The sequence below is a fragment of the Dromaius novaehollandiae genome, chromosome 2 (genome assembly GCF_036370855.1).
Source record: "Dromaius novaehollandiae isolate bDroNov1 chromosome 2, bDroNov1.hap1, whole genome shotgun sequence".
In the NCBI taxonomy this organism is placed as follows: domain Eukaryota; kingdom Metazoa; phylum Chordata; class Aves; order Casuariiformes; family Dromaiidae; genus Dromaius; species Dromaius novaehollandiae.
The window spans coordinates 76,025,365-76,046,753 of NC_088099.1; the positions used below are offsets into that span (position 1 = coordinate 76,025,365).

At 40.7% G+C, this 21,389-nt stretch overlaps 1 long non-coding RNA gene across 3 annotated transcripts in view; it reads left to right on the plus strand.

The window, feature by feature from the left end:
• LOC135327515 (uncharacterized) overlaps positions 1 to 21,389 on the plus strand; it is a 36,175-nt gene that overhangs the window by 385 nt on the left and 14,401 nt on the right. For all 3 annotated transcript variants that reach the window (XR_010387741.1, XR_010387742.1, XR_010387740.1), the window contains exons 2-3: positions 9,776 to 9,975; positions 18,180 to 18,288. This is a non-coding gene — a long non-coding RNA (uncharacterized LOC135327515). The remainder of the gene's footprint in view (positions 1 to 9,775; positions 9,976 to 18,179; positions 18,289 to 21,389) is intronic.

Consider the following 21,389-nt stretch of genomic DNA (forward strand, 5'->3'; position numbering starts at 1 on the left):
ATCGAGCTCTGTGTCCTGAATGTTTGATATAATGTCACAATCATCATGCTCTTATGTCACAAGAACTAATTGTATGTGTTCAAAGTCATGGGCTTGGCACCCCAAAAGCAGAAGGTGAGCTTAAAACAGGAGACATAAAAAAGTGGAAGTTATTTTTATTTGGTGGATTTTTAATCGTTATTGTATTTTTAAGTAAACTCACAAAAGCCACTGCACAGCTATGAATATTAAAAACTTTGAGTCATTTATTTTTGTTTGGTTGGTTTTAAATAAAAGCCTGGATTTTCACTTAACTAGATAAATCCAAAAGCTGTACCTGTCTGAACACTATCAGATTGCCCACAGAGGTTGTGGAGTCTCCATCCTTGGAGATACTCAAAAGCCATCTGGACAGGGTCCTGGGCAACCTGTTCTAAGTGACCCTGCTTGAGGAGGGGAGTTGGACTAGATGATCTCTGGAGGTCCTTTCCAACTTGAACTGTTCTGTGATTCTGTGAAATGGAATAAAATTTGGCTGCACTGTAGCACCTTATAAATATGTACAGCTTTGACTAGGATTGAAAGTTTTCATTCTATAAAGGCATGACCTAAATATGGTCATGTATGTATCAGAATATATATATCAGAAATAAACTATGTGATATTAAGAAGAATGCAGGTGCAAAGGGGCAGAAGGTAGAGTCACATACCAGATCCACAAGTAAGGCAAAGCATCATCTGTTGGCCAGAGTAGCTAGGGATTTTTTGTATAGCAGTAGATTTCACATGTGCTAGGAAAGAGACTGAATAGCTGAGATCATATCTATGCTGTTATTACCATTTCTGACGTTTTCGTTGGCAGGTTACTTAATAGCTTGCTCTATCTTCATCTGCTTTCCCCTTTTAGAAGTATTTCAGATTTTTTGATTAAGTTATCCTTCTTCCAGTATTTCACATTTTGGATATTTGATGTCATTTCCTGCTACTCATACATGATGGAAAGTTCCAGGTCTGTTAGTCCTTGGAGACAGCTGTTAACATCTTTTTCATCAACTGAACCTGTCACATGTGAAGCCTCCCACTGATAAAGAATCATTTTTAAATTAAGTCACTGGGTAGACACTGCATTTAATAATATAGTTTATTTTTAATATTATAGTTTATTATGATGTCCTAGAATAGCTGTCATAGAAATCACTGGATTTTGCAACTGAGCAATGGCCAGAGGCACAATGGGGTGATCTAAATATGTTTCAGTATATCTGTTTTTCAAGACAAAAGATGGGATCATAGCAGATTGGAGAATTGCATCTATTACATTTTTATTTCTTGATTTATTAATATATTTATTGCCTTTCCCTGTCCAAGAAATTGAAGCCAAACTATATTTTACAGATCAAAAAAAAAAGACTTCAATGGTGTTCTAACTTTATTTGCATAGTAATTGACCTAAAAAATGATATCATTAGGGTATTACAGTACATGGATGTATTAAAGAGGCCTATACTATAGATTGTTCCAGCCATTTGGTTTCACGGACTCAAAAACTTCATCAGTTCCCAATGGCCTGCTACTTACAACCTACTACCCCATGAGCTGTGTAGCAGTTTCAGCAGGACCTTTCAAGCATCCATCCTACCTCCAGGTGCTCTACACCACACACATGAGCAGAGGCCAGGCTGAAGTATGAATTGGCAGAAAGCTAGGGCACCTCTCAAGGTTACTTTCCTGGAGTTAAGAGAACCTCTGACAAGAAACTGTTGGAGAGGTAAGAAGGCGAGACTCAGGCAATAACAAATGTGCAGTAAAATTTGCTTGCTGTGACTACATTGTATTGCCATCTTCAATAAACTTGTTTGCCGTAAACCCAGAGTTAATGCCCCCACCCCCACAACAGAGAGGGAGGAAGCTGCACCGAATCAGATATTAGATACTGTCAGAAATGTTAGCTGCTAAGGGCAGATATAACTCCCAGCACAAAAACGCATGTGGATCCAGTCATCAAAACACGGTTTAATTGACCAGTGTTGTCTGGAGCGCCTGAGGATGGCTGTGCAGCACAGACAGGTTGCATTGCAACCCCCTCCTCAGCATGCCCGCCGTTGTCAGAGTAAGGACTCTGGCACCAGCAGGTCAGGCACAGCCTAAAAACAAGGACATATTGCAGGAGCTGATTTGTTGTTGTGTGAACAAAGCAGGCTCTGACTGAAATCGTGTTCATATGTTTAATCTTTTTCAAGATGGATTTGGGTAAGGGATTCCTCTGCAACATGAGCAATTTACTCTTCTGATAGATGCCCTGCTGATGATGCCCTGTAAAGGGGAAGGCCCTGGGGCCTGCTTGTATAAGAGAGTTTTGGAGGTGCACATCAGGCCTGAGAGTGCAAGGGCACTAAGGGACAATGCTGCAAGGTTTTGTGGGGCTGGTTCTAGTGGCCTGAGGCAACTGCCATGCTGTCACAGGACGACCAATTATCTTTACAGTCTCAGACCATGAGGGTTTCATGTGGCGCAAGGGAGGGGAGGAGGGGAGAAGGAGATTTACTCCGTGACTCCACAACTCATTTTAAAGATCTAAATTTACTACACAAGTTACAACAGTACAAAGCAACAATTCTTATCAACAGAAACTTAGTTCAACTAGAATACTTATTTTCCAATTCTAATTGGTCTTACCCACAGGTTGCCTGAGCAGCCAACATACACTCAATCCCAGGGAAGTAACTGCAATAGGGCGTCCCCATCCCAAGGGGATCCACAAGTTGACAAACCCATTGTCACCGACAAAGAGCCCAAGACAGCCTCTGGGGCCAACCTATTTATACCCGTTAGGGGAAAGTGGAGGTGGAGTCGCTAGGCCAGCTGCAGTTCTCTTCGCGCAGTCGCAGTCCCTAGCTCTTTGCTGCTGCAGGGTTCAACTCTCCTCCGTCCTTATCACGATCGTCCCCACAGTCATGGGGTAGGGTGAGGGGATAGCCGAACACCCCCAAGGGCAGGCTTGCTGCCTTGAGCACTCTTCAGCACTGGAGAAAGGAGTCTGAGTGACTGCGAATGACTGCTTTACTCTTGCAGTGGTGGTCCCAAGGAGAGATCGCAGAGCTCAGGTAAGGAGGAGTTAATTCCAGTCCACAACGGCCAACACTGCCCTAGCAGTGAAAGTAGGTGTTATCTCCCAAGGTCCTGAGGAGGAGGAGATAGTCCAGACTGCCACCCTAATTAACATTGTTCCAGCAGTGAGAGGAGGCTTTGTTTCCCAGGGTCTTGGTGTCCAAGCAGGCCTTACTTCAAAGCCTTGACACCCTCCCTTTCGGAGTGTGAAGCACAGGAATGCAAACAGCTTGTAACTGGCACCAGCTGGGGGGAGGGGGGGAAGCTGGGAGCATCCCCCCACACGTGCGGTGGTGTTCTCACAGACAGCCTGAGGGAGCACACTGTGGGGGACTGCTAGCACCAGGTAATCCTGGGTGGTCGCCCTCCCCCACCCCCCAGCTGCAACGTTCGGGTACTGTCGCCTCAGAGGCCTTCCAACACCAAGACAATGGCAGAATTCAATAGGGAATACGGACTTGAAAGTGCCATTGAGGATACTGTAAAACGAACATGAAGGTATGGCCAAAAACCACTTAAAAGCCGTGACCCTATTAGGACATTAGGACAGATAAGCCTGGACAAGCACTGTTTCTTACATACTTTTCATAAGTGTTGTGTCTAAGTCCTTGTTCATACAAGATGCTGGACCGTAGGTCTAACCCGAGAATGTTTTGGGGTCTTTTTTGTGACCTTGTATTAAAGGATCTTCTCCTATGTTTAACAGAATGGAAAACTGAAATGTCTATAGGGTAGTGTATGAAAAATTTAGAATATCAGAAAATTATAGCAGAACCAATACACCTTTTAGGAGCACATGCATTCTGAAGGAGTGATCGTGGTGGTCAGTGATGTTACAAGGGTGGAAAAAAATATTCAGGACTAGTAGGTCTTAAATGGGCCCAAGAGACAGTTCAACAGCCAAACATGAGTTCATCAACTGCCAGTCTTCATATCTAATGTCTCTACTGAACTGAAATCTGTCTTTGCTGTTTCTGTTATCCTTCCCAGGAAGTGACTGCTTCACTTTTCAAAAATACATGTAAAAATAATCTTTCCATCTTTTGTGTAATTTTTGAGACACAAGAACTCAAGTCACTGAGCATCAGAAAGGGCTATGATAATGCCTAAACAGACTTCAGAGGTCAGTTTATAGCCTTGTTTATATTTTTAGTATGTCCCAATTTAGATCTGTCAATGGAGCTACATTAGTAAATTCCCATAAAGGAGATACTACTTATACTGGCAAAGGATTTATCTGGCTTAAAACTATTCATCAGTAAGATATTGGAGTAAGTTCTTACTAGCAAAACAGTCCTTTCAGTGGTAAATTCTGTATACAGGTCAGCTTTCTTACAGGCAGAGATGTCTTAGTGCTCTCTATTCAACAGTTATGCCTGCAAGCTTATAGATAGCTCAAGGAAATATAACACCAGTGAAAAACTGAGAAATAGTGTTTAATATAAATATTTATATAATTTTCTCTGAACAATGATGTGAAAATGTAGTAGTGTTGCAAATATATTTTCACTTCTTGCAGCACTTATTCCTACCTATTACACAGCGTATTTAGTTTCATCTTTCTTTTCTTGTTTTCCAAAGAAAATAGAAAGTTGGATATATAGTGTATGTACTGCTTATTGAATGCATATTGAGAAGAAATCTAATGTTTGATACATTAAATCAGAATTCTATGTTTTCTTTTATCAGGTGGGATGTTGTTGGTGTAAAGGAGTATGTATTAGTAGAAAGAGGTTTTTATAGCATGATGCTATAAAAAGTAGTAATCATATTATACGTTAGGTTTAATGTTTAATTATATACAATTTAATTCTATTTAAAAGAGCTGATAAAAATGTGTTAAACTAGTAAAACCCAAAAGTTAGGAACCTTGTTGCTCATGTAGTTGTTGGATTTATCCTCTCTTTATTTGTCTCTCTTGTTTGCATGCCTTATGAAGCAACCATTAATGAAGTTACCTTGTACTTAGAATTACGACCTGCTATTTTTGCCATAGGATGCTTGCCTTCAATAGCAACCTGGACGAATAGAGCCTAGTGAATGAGGCAACAATTCATTATTTCTATTTCTCCTCATTAGTTATGTTGTGGCCCTAGGCCTAATTTGCTGTATGTTATTCTTAGCCAGCACAGAAGTATTCTTTTTGTCATAGGGTTTTGTGTGTGTGTGTGTGTGTGTGTGACTTTCACTGTCACAGTGCTGGAGTGTCTCAGAAATATGAATTCTATTTTTCTTAAGAATATCACTGTTAGGCAAAGGGGTACTGTTATATTCATTTTCTGGATGACAATTTCTTCTTAAGAAGAGAATTCATAATGAAAGTACTGCAGTTTTAAGTGTTTCAGTGATGAAGTACCCAATGTGAAAGACACAGAAAGATATTCAGTAGAGGTTTGGCTGTGACTGTTCAATACTTTTGGAAATCAGATTCTGCAGCTGGGACTGTTCTGACAGGCTCTACAGGGCTAGGATTTCACCTGAGGGCTCAGAGCAGTAGCACTGGGAAGATAAATAATATATAGTAGTGATCAAAACCAAGAAGATGAGTTTAAATGATGTGTCAGCTTTACAGAAGATACTTACACAACAGCTAGGAACAACTCCATTCCCTTAGATCATACCCAGTTGTCTCAAGTACAAATCCAGCCTTTCCCTCTTTGCCAAATTTGTGGTTGGCTCCTGTAGGAATTTCCATGCATGAGGAACACTAACTCTTGGGCTTACTTACTTTTCTTCTTACAGGGATTCCTTTCCCTTGAGCCTACCCCTACCAGATTTGCAACAGGAAGGGATCATCAAGGACAAATGTCATTACTAAAGTTACTGACCAAGTCCATTAAAATTCAATATCAGATTTCATTTTCCTGGGACTAACTTTTTACTACCATTAATTGGAAAACACCACTATTTTCTGGAATTTTTGGTTCTACCTTCAGTAAAAACTAAGATTGCCACAGTAAAGCATGTAATGTAAGTCTGTGGCATCCTTTCCAAACACATTTTCAAAATAAAAAAGCAGATGTTATCACTTAAATAGATTTAGTTTAAAATGTTTAGAATAAATTTTTAGATGCAATTTGTCCTTTAATTCTTCTCATTGAAGACTGAAAGTTGAATGGTGCTTGTGAAAGAGGTTCAACTAGATAAATCTTAACTATAGCTATTTACATTTTTTTCAAATGGCTGTATTTTAAATTTTCTATGAATGGCTTCCATTTCCACTGCCTAAGTGGATTTCTGATTTTCTGAAGAAAAAAGGAAACTAATTATTTAGAAATATCACATTATAATTAGCTTTCAACAAAAAATGAATATTATTGCTTTCTGAAAGAATTTCCCCAGCAAATATCTGGGAGGTTTTTTGTTAAAAAGGGAAGTTTCATGCAAACGTGACCCAGAAAATTGCTTGGGTGGGGGGACAGAAAAAAAGGATGAAACAGCTTGTCACATAATCAAACTGATTATGCATTATATTTTTGAAGCAGAAGCTTTAAAATGAGATACAATAACAGATATGCATTCCAGAGGATGTATACAAAAAGCCCCAGAATTTTCAGAAATGCAATCTTGAATAGTGAAAACCATATTTTACACCCAAATTCTGTGTTAGCAGCAGTTCTTATATAATGTGGGTAGAATATTGTTGCACACCATAGAAGTGCATCTTACTAAAGCAAAAATTAAATTCTCTAATGTTTTCCTGACACGTCCTCATGCTCTTTTCAAAAATCATGTTGAATGAATATCAATAGGAGATTTTATTTGTACATACATGTGTATATATATACACATACAGCCACATCCAATGTCTATATATTTATAATGAGTTTGATCATGAAGGATTATTGCACAAGTTATATGATATATAGTAAACCCCAAAAGAATCAGGGACCATAATGAGCCTGATTCAAAGCCTTCAACAGTCAAAGAGAATCCTGTTATTTGAGTAGGCTTTGAATCAGGGTTGCCATCCATTAGATACTGGCAGCCTTTTTTATCTGTATGCTATTGCTGTTCCTTACTCTTTGTCACTGTCTTGCACACAATAACTTAGTAATCAAATCTGAAACTTTCACAGATTTCAGTTAGGAGGACATACAAATGGTATTATAGAACTGTACTAGAAAATCCCAGTTCCCTATGCTAAGTCCGCAAAGACAAACATCTAATGAATCTGGGAGCTATAGGGAGAAGAAGAATACTGTACAGTATATAGAACTGTCATAACAGTCTTGTCCTGTTATGTATGACTTCATTTCCTAAAAAAAGATAGTGGAGAAAATTTCTTAATTTCTGTCTAAATACACATTTTAAAAGATTACATTTTCATTCTTTTTTTTGTTCTGTATGTTCATGCACAAAGTGGAGATTTTAGTTAACTGCTTTACCACCAAATGTAATAAGGTTAAAAGGTTGTAGAAAATGACTGAATCTCTCTTGATGCAGTGGGAACAAAGTGGCCATTAACATAGTTGGCATTGCAGGTGACTGGTATTATTTCTTTTCTGTCATCATGTAGCGTCTATCTAGGCTACATTCCTCTCTCATAGCAGACAACTGGCAATAACATGTATGCTTCTGACCAGAAGACTGGCAGTAGCAGTTACTGATACAGTCTGTGCGAAAACAAGTGGGCTGAACTTGACAATATCTGTAATACAGTCTGCTGGAGTAAAAAGACCATGGGCTTTACTCAAAGAGACATTGTATTACTGAACAGTTACATAATAACTCTTTTTTTAATACAGATACAGATACCTTCATTCAATGCTAGGCCTCTCAGTACTGGAAAGAAGTTGCAGACCTGGATATGCAAACAGGACTATTAAGTAGTTCCTGGGTCCAGTAATTTATTTTTGAAGAAAAAAAAAAGTACTTTAATATGTCTCAAAAGCAGGCTTGATATCCCGCTAGCAAATAGAAAACATTGTTGACATGGGAAGAGAGCTATTTCTTAGATACAAGACTAAATACTAATACTTGATGGGAAAGAAATCTAGACAAGAAAAATATTGACTGAATATGAGGAAAAAGATCCCAATGGTAAATCAGTCACAAAATATCAGATATAGGCAACTTTAGTGTACTGCTAGGGGTTGCATTATATGAGCTCTGGGTTAAAATAATGTACAAGTGAAAGACTGCACCTTCTTTGTACTGATAAATAGATTGGACTATGTAGTGAAGGACAAGAAGGTGATCAGGAGTGGTCATCATGGATTCCCAATGGGGAAATTATGGTTAATGAACCTGATAACCTTCTATGATGTAATGACTGGCTGGGTAGATGAGGGGAGAGCAGTGGATGTTGTCTACCTTGACTTCAGAAAGGCTTTTAACTTCTTACTTCAGAAAGGCTTTTAACTTCTTCGGTAACATCCACATAGACAAACTGATAAAGACAGTGAAGTGAATTGAAAACTGACTGAATGGCAGAGTTCAGAGGGTTGTGACCAGTGGCACAACGTCTAACTGGAGGCCTGTAGCTAGCAGTATACCCCAGGGGTCAATACTGGGTCCAGTCCTCTTCAACTAATTCATCAATGACCTGGATGCAAGGACAGAGTGCACCCTCAGCAAGTTTGCTGATGACACAAAACTGGGAGGGGTGGCTGATACACCAGAGGGTTGTGCTGCCATTCAGAGGGACCTTGACAGGCTGGAGGGATTGGCAGAGGGTAACTTCATGAAGGTCAATAAAGGGAAGTGCAGAGTCCTACTCCTAGGGAGGAATAATCCCAGGTACCAGTACAGGCTGGGAGCTGACCCGCTGGAAGGCAGCTCTGCGGAGAAGGACCTGGGGGTCCTGATGCACTACAAGTTGACCATGATCCAGCAATGTGCCCTTGTGGCCAAGAAAGCCAATGGCATTCTGGGTTGCATTAGGAAGAGCGCTGCCAGCAGGTGGAGGGAGGTGATCCTCCCCCTCTGCTCAGCCCTGGTGAGGCCACATCTGGAGTACTGTGTCCAGGTCTGGGCTTCCTGCGTAAGAGAGGTATGGACCTACTGGAGTGAGTCCAGTGAAGGGCTACTAAGATGCTGAAGGGCCTGGAGCATGTCTCATCTGAGGAAAGGCTGAGAAAGCTGGGTCTGTTCAGCCTGGAGAAGAGAAGGCTGAGGGGGGAATCTTATCAATGCATTTAAATATCTGAAGGGAGGTTGTAAAGAGGATGGGGCTGGACTCTTTTCCGTGGTGCCCAGTGACAGGATGAGAGGCAATGGGCACAAACTGAAGCACAGAGAGTTCCATCTGAACATGAGGAAAAACTTCTTTACTGTGAGGATGACTGAGCACTGGAACAGGTTGCCCAGAGAGGATGTGGAGTCTTCATCCCTGGAGATATTCAAAAGCCATCTGGACAGGATCCTGGGCAACCTGCTCCAGCTAACCCTGCTTGAGCAGGGGGGTTGGACTAAAATATCTCCAGAGGTACCTTCCAACCTCAACTGTTCTGTGATTCTGTGTAGTTAGGTTCCTCGGGCTGGTTATTAATTTATGACTTTCTGAGTATTTTTTGTTTCACATCTTTCAGGACTTTTCCTCCACTTACATTTTGTTTCACTCATTTACAGTCTTTGGTAAAATTGATAGTAACATACTTAGTTATTGAATGCCTTTGTGAATAACTGTGAAGATATCGCATGTCAGACTGCACGATTTCTGGCTATGTATTTCTGATTATTACAGGAATATTGGATGCATCGTCAAAGTTGTGACCACAGAGCGGGCAAGAGAGCATCGGATACCAGCAAAGAGGGACACTCAGATCATGAGGGGTTAAACAGGATAGACTTAATAAAGGACTTAACACTCCAAGCCGCACAGGAAGCCCCAGGAACCACACAGAGGGGTTGCCAATGGGAGGCTGCTGGAAGCACGAGTCTCAGGTGGGACTCAACTCGTTGTATCCTAAGGGCCCCTTAAATCTACTAGAACTATTTCCTTATCTCAACTGTGCTAACCTTGAGTAGCTACTGTCTGGGAAGCAGCTACACATTGTTGACAAAACGGAGTATGCACGTCTGGTCCTGATGGGAATTTGGTCAGTGTGTAGTTTCACATACTGAGCCTGCTACCTGCTACTCTGCCAGTCACTGACTCCTCACCAGCTCTTCCTCAGGAGTTCTCACTATAAGAGTTAAGATAATGAGTTCTATTTTGCACCTAAAGCTGGAATTCAGCCTCCCTCTTACACATTAGAAATTCTGAAAAATACGCTCTTTGGACATAGTGCAAATATTTTGCCTGTTAAAATAGTAACATGTTCTCTAATTAATTTCATATCTATATTGTCCTTTTCTTTACATAAAATTACTTTATTTATGAGATGACACAGATACTTCTCATGTATGCAAATACACAGTTACAGCAACCAAAAAAACCTGTAAACAATAGAGACACAGTAGACCCCAAAATATCAGAAATAATCATAGATATATTTATCAAAGATATATTTATTATTTTATTAATCTGCAAAGTCTCTTTCTTCCTACTCCATGAATGGAGAAAGCCACAAATTATGCATCTGGTTCTGTTACCATCATTATAGATGAAACCTGCCTGGTTTGTCTAAGTAACTATTGAGGAAGTGAACAGAAATGTGAAGACAATCCCAGTTTCTCAGCCTCTCCTCATATGACGGATGCTTCAAACAAAAATAAAATTTTAAACAAAACAAAGTTGAAACATTTTAGTGGCCCTCCAATGGACTAGCTCCAGTAAGTCCATGTCTTTCTTGTACTGGGAAACACCATGGCACATGGTACTGGGCACACCATTCCAGATGTGGTCTCACAAATTCTGAATAGAGACCTCCCTCAACCTGCTGGCAAAGCTCTTCCTAGTGCAGTTTAGCATACCATTGGCCTTTGCTGTGAAGGCACATTGTTGTCTCATCTTCAACTTGTTGTCCACCAAGACCTGTCAGGGCCTTTTCTGCAAAGCTGCTTCCCAGCCAGTCAGCCACCAGCCTATACTGGTACATGGGATTATTCCTCTCCAGGGGCAGGACTTGGCATTTCCCTTTGCTGAACTTCATGAGGTTCCTCTCTGCTGATTTCTCTAGCCTGTCAAGGGCCCTTCTGAATGGCAGCACAACTATCGGTGTGTATCAACTATTCCTCCCACTTTTGTATCATTCAGGTCATTAATGAGGATATTAAACAGTATTGGCCCCAGTATCAACCCCTGGGGGATACCACTGGTGACTGGCCTCCAGCTGAACTTTATACAACCCTCTGAGCCTGGCAATTGAGATAGTTTTCAATCCAGATTAAGTCCACTTATCTAGTCTCTACTTTATCCATTCGTCTGTGAGGTTGTTATGGGAGATAGTGTTGAGAGGCTTACTTAAGTCAGGATAAACAACATCCACTGCTCTCCCCTTGTCCAGCAAGCTAGTAATTGTAGAAGGCAAACAGGTTAGTCAGGCAGGATTTCCCCTTGGTAAAATCAAGCTGACTACTCCCAATCACCTTCTTGTCCTTCATGTGTTTGGAAATGGTTCCCAGGAGGATTTGCTCCATCACCTTCCCAGGGATCATGGTGAGGCTGACCAGCCTGTAGTTCCCAGCATTCTCCTTCTTGCCCTTCTTGAAGATAGGCATGACATTTGATTTCTTCCGGTGCTCAGGAACACCGTGACCTTCCTAAGATAATCAAGAGTGGCCTCACAATGGCATCAGCCAGGTCCCTCAGTTCTCATGGGTACATCCCATCAGGTCCCATGGATTTGTGTATATCCAATTGTTCTAAATGTTCCCTAACCCGATCCTCCTCCACAGAGGGTAACTCTTCCTTGCTCCACATTTTCACACTGTTCTCAGGGACGTGGGGTTCCTCATGGCAAGTCTTACCACTGATGACTGAGACAAAGAAGGTATCGAGTACCTCAGCATTTTCTGTGTCTTTTGTGGCCAGGTCCCCTGCCCTATTCAGCAGCAGGCCCACATTCCCCTAATCTTCCTTCTGTTGCTGATGTACTTGTAGAAACCCTTCTTGTTGCTCTTCACATCTCTTGTCAGGTTTAACTCCAGATGGGCTTTGGCTTTCCTAACCCCATGCCTGTGTGCTCAGACAGTATCTCTGTATTTGTCTTGGGTCACTTGTCCCTGCTTCTGCCTCTTGAATGCTTCTTTTTTACATTTGATTTTAGTCAGGAGTTACTTGTTCATACATGCAGGCCTCTTGCCCTCTTGCCTGATTTCCTGCTCATTGGGAAGGACCATTCTTGAGTCTGGAGGAGGTGATCCTTTAAAACCAATCAGCTCTCTGGGACTCCTCTTCTCTCCAGGACCATAATGCATGGGATTCTTCCAAGCAGATTCCCTGAAGAGGCCGAAGTCTGCTCTCCTGAAGTCCAGGGTTGTGATCCTGCTATTTGCCTTCTTCCTTCCTCTCCAGATCCTGAACTCCACCATCTCATGGTCACTGCAGCCAAGGCGGCCTCAGACCCTCACATTGCACACCAGTCCTTCCTTTTTTGTAAGTATGAGATCTAGCAGAGCATCTCCCATCATCAGCTCCTCATCATCTATCTTAGGAAGTTGTCACCAATGCACTCCAGAAGCATACTCCAGAAGTATTGCTTGTTGTCCCTCCAGCAGTCACCCATGAGAACATGAAGCTTCTTACTATTGTCTGAAAAAGGCCTCATAAACTTCTTCCTCCTGACCAGATGGTCTGTGGTCTGTAGCAGACATCCACAACATCTGCAGTTGTGGTCTGCCTGCTAATCCTGACCCATAAGCTCTCAGCTGGCTCATTTGCCGTCCCAAGGCAGAGCTCCATGCATTCCTGCTGCTCTCTCACATAACGGGCAACTCCCCCTCCTCACCTTCCTGCCCTGTAAAGAGCTTGTATCTATCTATTGCAGCACTCCAGTCATGTGAGCTATCTCCCCACATCTGCTTGATCCCAGTGAGACTCTAGCCCTGTAATGCCAAACAGACCTCTAATTCCTCCTGTTTGTTCCCCATGCTGCATGCATTAGTGTACAGATGGACATTTAAGAGAGCCATGCAGCTAATTTCTCAGAAAGGATATGAGACCTTTCCCCATAATGCTGTTCTTGAGGTACTTCCTTATTTATGTGCATATACTTAGGGTGAGCCCACTTCAGCTCTGAATGAGGTCCGTTCTGTTCACATTACTCAACACCCTTTGCTTGCCAGTCCAGTCCACCACTTCCTCACTTGATTGTTGGCCATCCTCTCCCTCTCCCATTGTTCCTAGTTTAAAGCTCTTCCTACCAGGCTGGGCAGCCTACTGGCAAAGATACTTTTTCCCACTTACTCAGGTGGATCCTGTCTCTTCCAACAGTCCTTGATCTGCAAAGAGGGTCCCATGGTCAGAAAAAACAAATCCCTGTTGTCAACATCAGGTGCCCAACCATTTTTTGACCCACAGAATCCATCCACTCCTCCTCAGACCCTTCCCCTTCACTGACAGGATGGAAGAGACACCACCTAGGCCACTATACCCTTGGCCCTCATCCTCAGAACAATGCATCACCTGCTTGGAAAGTATTAATATTTTCCAGGTCTCCGCTAGCAGTACTGCTCTGCTGACCTGCTCTTGAAGATTGTTTTCTTGATGGCACAGATCCTCAATGAGCACACATCTTGTACAGGCTAGAAGACTAACTTCTACTGCCCCAACCTCAGCAAGAGGCTCCGGGCACTCCCTGCAGCCTGAGACCTTCAGAGCTGCATCTTCCCTGTGAAGCTCCATCTTGATTGAGGTCTCTGACATTACAGGGAAATTTGCTCGAATGGCTGCTAGGAACCGTGCCCTGGCACGTCTCCACCATTGCTGAGGATGCAGATGCTGTTCTTAGCAGAGTTGCTGGCCCCTTCTGTGCAAATTGCTGTGTAAACTGCTGCATATGTTTACTTCCTCTCTCCTTTATTAAATGTTTTCCTCATCATGTTATCCTTTCTTCCAATAACCATTTCTTCTCTAACAGCTAATTGCATTTTCTATAGCCATTAAATTCTTTGTCTCTGTTCAACTCTTCCACTCCATCTTCTCCCTATATTTGTCCTTCCCCTCCTATTCTTTCTCTTCCTCTACAAACTTTTCCTCATCTCCTCTTCCTCTCTCCTATCCCCTTCTCTGTTGCCCTAACCTCCTCTTCATATTCCTCATATCAAATGACAGATTCTTTAATCTTGTCAGCTCCCCATATTTATAAATGTTTAGTTCAGGTTCCATGTCACAGCCCAGTTAGCTAGTGCATAGAAAGACTTCTAAGTTGCTATTGGCCCAGCATAGAGTCAAAGTAGTAACTATGTGGTAGTAACACCCTTAGTAACTGAGGCATGAAAGACTCTGTGACCCGCCTCAATGAGTTGCCATTGCATTTACATGTTTCAAAGTATAGCAGTGTTTCCTAAATTGTGTAAATTAGCTATATTTATGAAGAAAAGGAAAGAGTGCTACAGACAGATCTGAGCTGAAGAGCTGCATATATGCCTCATATAGAAATAGGCTAGGGAACACGGTATCATTCCCATCCCTGGTAATAGTATAGTATGTGTGCTTGATAAATGCTATCAAGTCATCCCAAAACATATATAAAGCAAGAAATAAAGGGGAGCTGTTGATATACCTTGAGATACTGGAATTTCTAATCGCACTTACCCATTTTTCTGCTTCTTGTTTAGCACTCTGTGAGAATGGCTTTAAATAACTACATCTTCAAAGGCCTTTCGGCTTTTTTTTTGGGGGGGGGGGCTGTTATTAGTCCATATCAAGGGCCAGCTGTCTGTCCTGCACAACCTGATTTCCTCTCCGTAGAAACCAAAGCACAGTGGAAAATGATGCATTTCTCCCTCCTACCTTCCTCCATCACATCAATTCTATCCTGATATGGAGTCAGGGATAAACATACAAACCAACAAGCTAGAAAGTGTTCTGAAGTCCAGTAACATAAGTGTAGCTTAAGATGGCAGGCTTTGCACTAAATTTGTGAGTGTACAGTTCTGTTCTGTCAGTTCTGCTTTAGAAACCTGTTACCTCTAGCGGCAGTGCAAGAGTGGACTGGTACATTTTGTTATTTCTTAAATTGCTGCAATGAGTTTTGCCTTATTTTTTTGATCAGTCCCCTAAACTCCTAAAGCTAACATAATAATCAGACCAACATACACATTTATAAATGAGGAATATCCTTATCTGTCAGAAAGGTTGTTATTTTCCTGTCTGTCTTCTTGTTCGGCAGCCACATAATAAGATACAGATTTTCAGATCTCGCATCTTTTATCAAGAGGTGTTATGATATTCCTACATCTAATAAGCTAGAGATAAGTAACAGAATTCATTCAAGGCAAACAGTAGTTATGATCTGAATTAAAACAGAACATCATTTATTTGTTTCCTTTCTCCTTTCATTGACAGCTGTTATAAAGACTATACACTGTAATTGGACCAAATTTGTATTCAATGGTCCAGGTATTTGAGTACCACTCTCAGACTGTATCTCAATGTTTATATAGCTCCTCACACATGACACAAATTTGCACAAGCACACCTAGCTCTCAAAAGTATATTCATCCTTTTCAGTTTTCAGATACTCACTGATTTCTGTAATTCTACCTCATTTAGGTATATCTGTGACACCCATATGCTCTTCTATTTCTAAGCATTGTAATCAGTTTGAGCAAGTGCCTTGCCACACAAAGACAAGTGAAAGATGCAGTTCTGACCTTCACTATCTGGAAATCTTTTGTTCTAATATATTGACATTTTGGTCCCACTCCTGAGTCCAGCAAGTATTTTCATACTTAATGTGAGCATCTCTGATAAAAAACATTGTACTTATACTGATAATTTTTGAGGCACTTAAGAGGTGCAGATTTTGTTTCATCTATGTTTGAGTATAATTTGGTTTAAAATAAACTTGGTTTGTTTAGCTGAGCAGCACTTATCCAGGACTGGAAGGAAGTAATAAAGATGTGTGAATGTGTGGTACTCTGATCCCTGCAGCTGCTGATGCTTAATGTGGCCACAACATGAGCTACACTGTGGATGGTACAAGCTGCATAGCCTTCAGCGTGGCTTTTACCACATTATACTTAGGTTATAACTTTGCTGATGACAAAAATTAAGTGCATTTAATCTCTAAGGTAGAAGCTAAATCCTTTTTCTTATTTAAATGCAGGGATTTCAGGAGCCTCAGTCTTGTATTCCCAAGAGGGAGAGTCCTCAGTTTAGTCAGCTATATAAAAAGCAAATCACTCAGTGCTTTGTGAGACATCCTAGAAACTTCTTCCAGAACTGCTTTATTTTACAATCTATACAGGCTATCTTTGGCCTGGCAATGACAGATTGGTCAAAACCATATATGGGTAGTTTTCTTAAAACATCACAGGTGGATCTCCTTATTTCTTCTTGTTGATGAGAAGAAATTCTACCTGTAGATTACTTTTTGCTGTACTACAAAGGCATACATATTCTCTGCTAATGAAGTATGATAACTTTGTTTGTCTTTCTCCAACTTCTGTTGATGAGCTAAATTTCCCTATTGTGGCCTCCTCATCTGACTTTACTACAAGCCAAAAAAACAGGTTAATCTATGATTAATTTTCCTCTTAACATTATTCAGTAACCCCTTCCAGATTTCCTTGCTGCTCACTGGCACCACATTATACTATGTGACATACCACTATGTTTCTCTTATACACTCTCACATAGCATGACAGGAAGGAAAACTAATTTCAGATGCCTTGGTCAAAATTTCAGGCAAAAAAATTTTGCCTTCTAAAAAAATTCTCAGGTTTATGTTTGCCATCAAGCACTGGAAAAAGGAACCCAGAGGGTAACCCATGGTTTTCTCTTTGTATTTCCCTTATGACTCTACACGTTATCAAATTAAGATATCTTTTAATTAACTGTTTAACAGACCATCCTGTGTTTCCCATCCTAATGGTAACTTGCTCTGTGAAATTTCAGAGCCAGAGAACCCAGACATGCCTTTGTAATAATTACAACAATTTTAACTAGATAAATATGTGAGGAAAGGTGAATCATGATAGTATAGCCAGACTGTAAAGGCAAAAACCTGCTTTTAACAGAAGATACAAATTTGCTGTGCTTGATTTCCATGCCAAGATTGAAATGTTTCCATCCCAAAGTGGGGACAGTAGCAGCTGTGCATATTCTGTACAGCTGCACAATCTGTGTGATATTTGTGTGTGTGGGCTATGGGTTTTCCCTCTCTCATACACATAGTATGTAATAAAAATTGAAGGTACAAGCTTCAGAGACTTAGATTTTTACAGAATGTCTTTGGTGTGAAATTCTAGGGGGACAGTATTTGCAAATGGCATATAAGTAGGTAGAAATTATTAACAGATTCTGCTTATCTATTTTGCATCTTCAGCATAAAAATACTTTCTTATTTCATTAAAATGTGTAGTAAAAAATATGAAAAACATAAGAAGATGCTTCCTAACCCTTTGATATAGCAACTTGAACCACAATAGCATCTGAATTTGTATAAATGGCTTCCCTGACCTCAACAATCAACACAAAAACAGCCAAAGAAAAAAAATATTACTCTCCCAGCTCTATCTGTACTGGGAATTTAAATGCTTATTCTTATTGGGCCACAAGGTGGGCTTACCACTGACTTCAGCAAGGGAAGTAAGGAAAAGATGCACCTGATATTGAGGTGAGCCTGCAAAATCTTGTCAAGTCAGTGATCATATCAAGAAACACAGAATCATTTCCTTGGTGGTGATCTTATGAATAAAAGATGATTCTGTTTAACCAGTATTTTTAAAAGGTTATGGGCTTTGACACTCAGGAAGGCCATCAAAGGCAAACTTTACATTTTTACTTACTGATTCTGATATCTAAGTATAATGCTGTGACATGCAAATCCTTCAGGGAATACAGACTCAAACACAAAAATGAGCAGCTAGAGAAATTTTAAAAAGATAAGAACAACGAGAATGGTCAAAGGAGCCAGATTTTTCTAGAGGTTATACTAGTATGAATTCAAAATCAGAAGCAGAACTGCTTCTGTTAAACACATTGTTTAACAGCTGCTCTGTGAACACCAGAACTCATGACACCTGCTTGCTTTCAGGGGTCGGAATGAAGTTTTGCCTGAATTTACAGGCAATCCTGTGATCTCCCGTTGAGGTGCAGTCAACAGACACACGGATGGAAGAATAGACTTCCTGGTATCTAATAAGGTATGAACTCTAGCTGAAGCTTTCCTGAAGCTGTGGCCCTTATACAACACGTGATAGACTATTTGCTGTCAAATAGGGTGTGCCTCAGGTGGGGGCGCTGATGTCTATGTTAGCAAGCTGTGTGGAGTAATAGGACTGGGTCTGTAGAGAAAAGTAGTCGCAGTCTGTGCTATCTGCTTTGCAGGGATCTTTTAGCACCCCTTGACTGGTCCAAAGGACTGTGTGCTCATATGTGATTGAAGTGTATTAAGGACATTCCTGGACATCATCTCCCAGTTCAATTTAATCTGAAAAGAATCCATTTCATACACAGTGAGACCACTCCATGACATGAAGCTACACACACTGAGAGCAGGCAGTTGAGAAATTTGCTTCAAAAGTGCACTCAGAGTTCTACACATATATACAGTGTCTCTCCTTTCTTATCTGCTTCCTTCAAACTTACTGGAAAGTTGTATCTTTGAAACATCTATCTTTCTTGCAAATGTGGTTGAAATACACTGATAGGTACAGAGTCTCTGGATGTGAACAGGGTTCAAAAGTTGTTGGAGGGAAAAATGAAACACACAAAGCATGATTACATATTCTAAGTATGTACTGGGGACACTATAGAGCTACATTAGTTTTCTTGTCACACAAACACACACAAAAGTTAACTCTTAGGGCCAGGATGTCAACTTATTTAATTGTGTGTGCACTGACTTCAAAGTAGATGTGGTGTTTTACCCAAGTCAGGGACCTGGAGCCTTGTGTTCACAAAGTGCAAACTCACTTAACTGAATTGATCTGACAAGGACTCCTGATTAAAAAGACTTTATTAGGGATAGTAATTCATTATGCATACCCACAGCTTCCCAGAGAAACTCATTCTCAGTATCCTGCTGTGACAGATATTAGTCCTAATGCAGTAAAACTGCACTGCTGGGACCACATTTGCATTATTTAATAAAATTAGAGTATTACTTAAGAGAAAGAAATCACATAGCTGTGGTCACCAACCCAGAACCCAGGCTAATGCAGCAGGCAAGTGTTACAGGACACCTCTTACTGTTTAGAAGGAGATGCATCCTCTCTCATCTGCCACAGTTAATCAGACTTGCACTGGAGTCTATAAAATATAAGATAGGCCTCAAGAGGAATTTTATATTAATAGGCAAGTACCTGTTAACAACAGCAAGCTATAGGTAGTACTTATAAAATGTTACAATAGCGACTTTTTAGTTTTTTCTCCACTACATGGTGTCCACAGCACCACTAGAACATGTCTGCATCACAGAGTTTTAAGAGCTGGTACGTGATGTGCTTCCTGACCCATTGCAGCAGCTCTCACCAAATCAGCATACAGTCAGGTACTACCCAGTCAGACAGGAGCAACTAACATTTGAGATGCAGTCAGCAAAATCTTGTAAATGATCTTTACACAGCCATCTCTCCTCTGGAATATTATCCCTTCATCTTAATGCAAAGTTTAAGTATGTGTGCTGAAAGTATCTTTCTGACTTTGAACTCAAACAAATTAGAGGGACTCAAGCAGTCCATACCATCATAAAAATGAAGAACCAGGGCATTTCACCTTCTTAAATGGTCCCTTGGCTAATCTAGGCCATTAAAGCTTTCCAGTACTTTTCAAGGCAAAGTTAAACACAACTGATGTTAAGAAAATTTCCACTATACTCTAGTTTGCAGAGAAAGAACGTGCAAGGTCACTAGCATTTGTGGTGTTTGGGCAGGCATTAATGAGCAAAAAGATTATCTGAAAGTCTTTTTTGCACAAAAGAAATACATTGTATGTTGTTTACTTTAGGATTTACTGGTCAAGTGCTAGAAAGGAAGCAGTCTTTTTGACGGTACTTATATTTTGTTGATCAGGGCTCTTATGCTATTCCCATGGAATGCCTGTCTGAGATTCTAGACACTTGGTTTAAGCAGTATGCTGTCTCTCAATACATTGTCAGCTACATCTTTTGTCATTTGCTATGAGCAGCCTCAAAAAATGGTCTTTTCCCAAATCCTTTACTGAAACTAACATATAGCCTTAAGCAAAGTGCAAGATGCACCTTATATTTACAAAAACAAGTTTGATCGTGACAGGTCTCAAACAACTGTTTTCAAAGCCTTTTGAAGGCCTTAAGATACTGATATTTAAGTTGTTGTACGCGTCATTCACGGGAAGCATCAAGACAGCGTGCTTAGCTAAAAATATTCTAATGTCTATTTATTATCAGTGTAATCAAGTCTCGCATGGCAGAATTCAGTGATCCTTCCATGGCTTAGTTTCAGGGAGTATTTATAGACTACTATATATAAAGATCAGAGGAAACCTAGCTATCTCACAGCCACTCCCACAAACAGAAGTTACACTGGAAGGCACTCTACAAACACCCCCCTGGGTAACTGCCCATGCTTTACACAGGATGATTCAGACTTGCATCAACTACATTTGTTACTGCCTCGACCTAATTGTTCTTCTCCTCTTCCTACAGCAAATATTCCAAGATATTTTCTCTGTACAATGAGGACTAGTTATAGTATTCACTCCTCTTCTGTTTTGTGTATTTTCTCCTTTCTAGCTTATAAAAGGGAATTTCAAAAAGGAATTTTCTACCATTATGAAAATAAGGGAATGACAACAATGGAAAGCCTTTGCTAAGAAAATGCAGTAGCACTACAGATGAGACAAGAAGCTATAAAACCTACAACGGATGCCTGCTGCAAAGCAATTTTGCCACATTTGATATCATATGTAGCACATTTGGTCAAAACAAGCAGCCTTCCCCAAACCACTCATACTTTTAGTAGTTCATATTGAGTTGGAGGGGAACTACGTCTACTGTTGCACTTTAATTACTGTATCTCACTAGGTCTTATGCACTATTTGAAGACATGCAGACACAGGCCTTCACCGCCTCATTTAGCCAGACAGCAGCACACGCTATCCTGACACCCAGATCCGCTACAGCATACAAGCATACACGCGAGAGAGCACAGAAGCAGCAGCTAGCATTTGACATCCAGTCCATAAGGACAACAAGCAGAATTGTCATGTAGACTTCTCATCACAACTCTGATTATATATGTGCATCAACAAGTACACTGAGCAT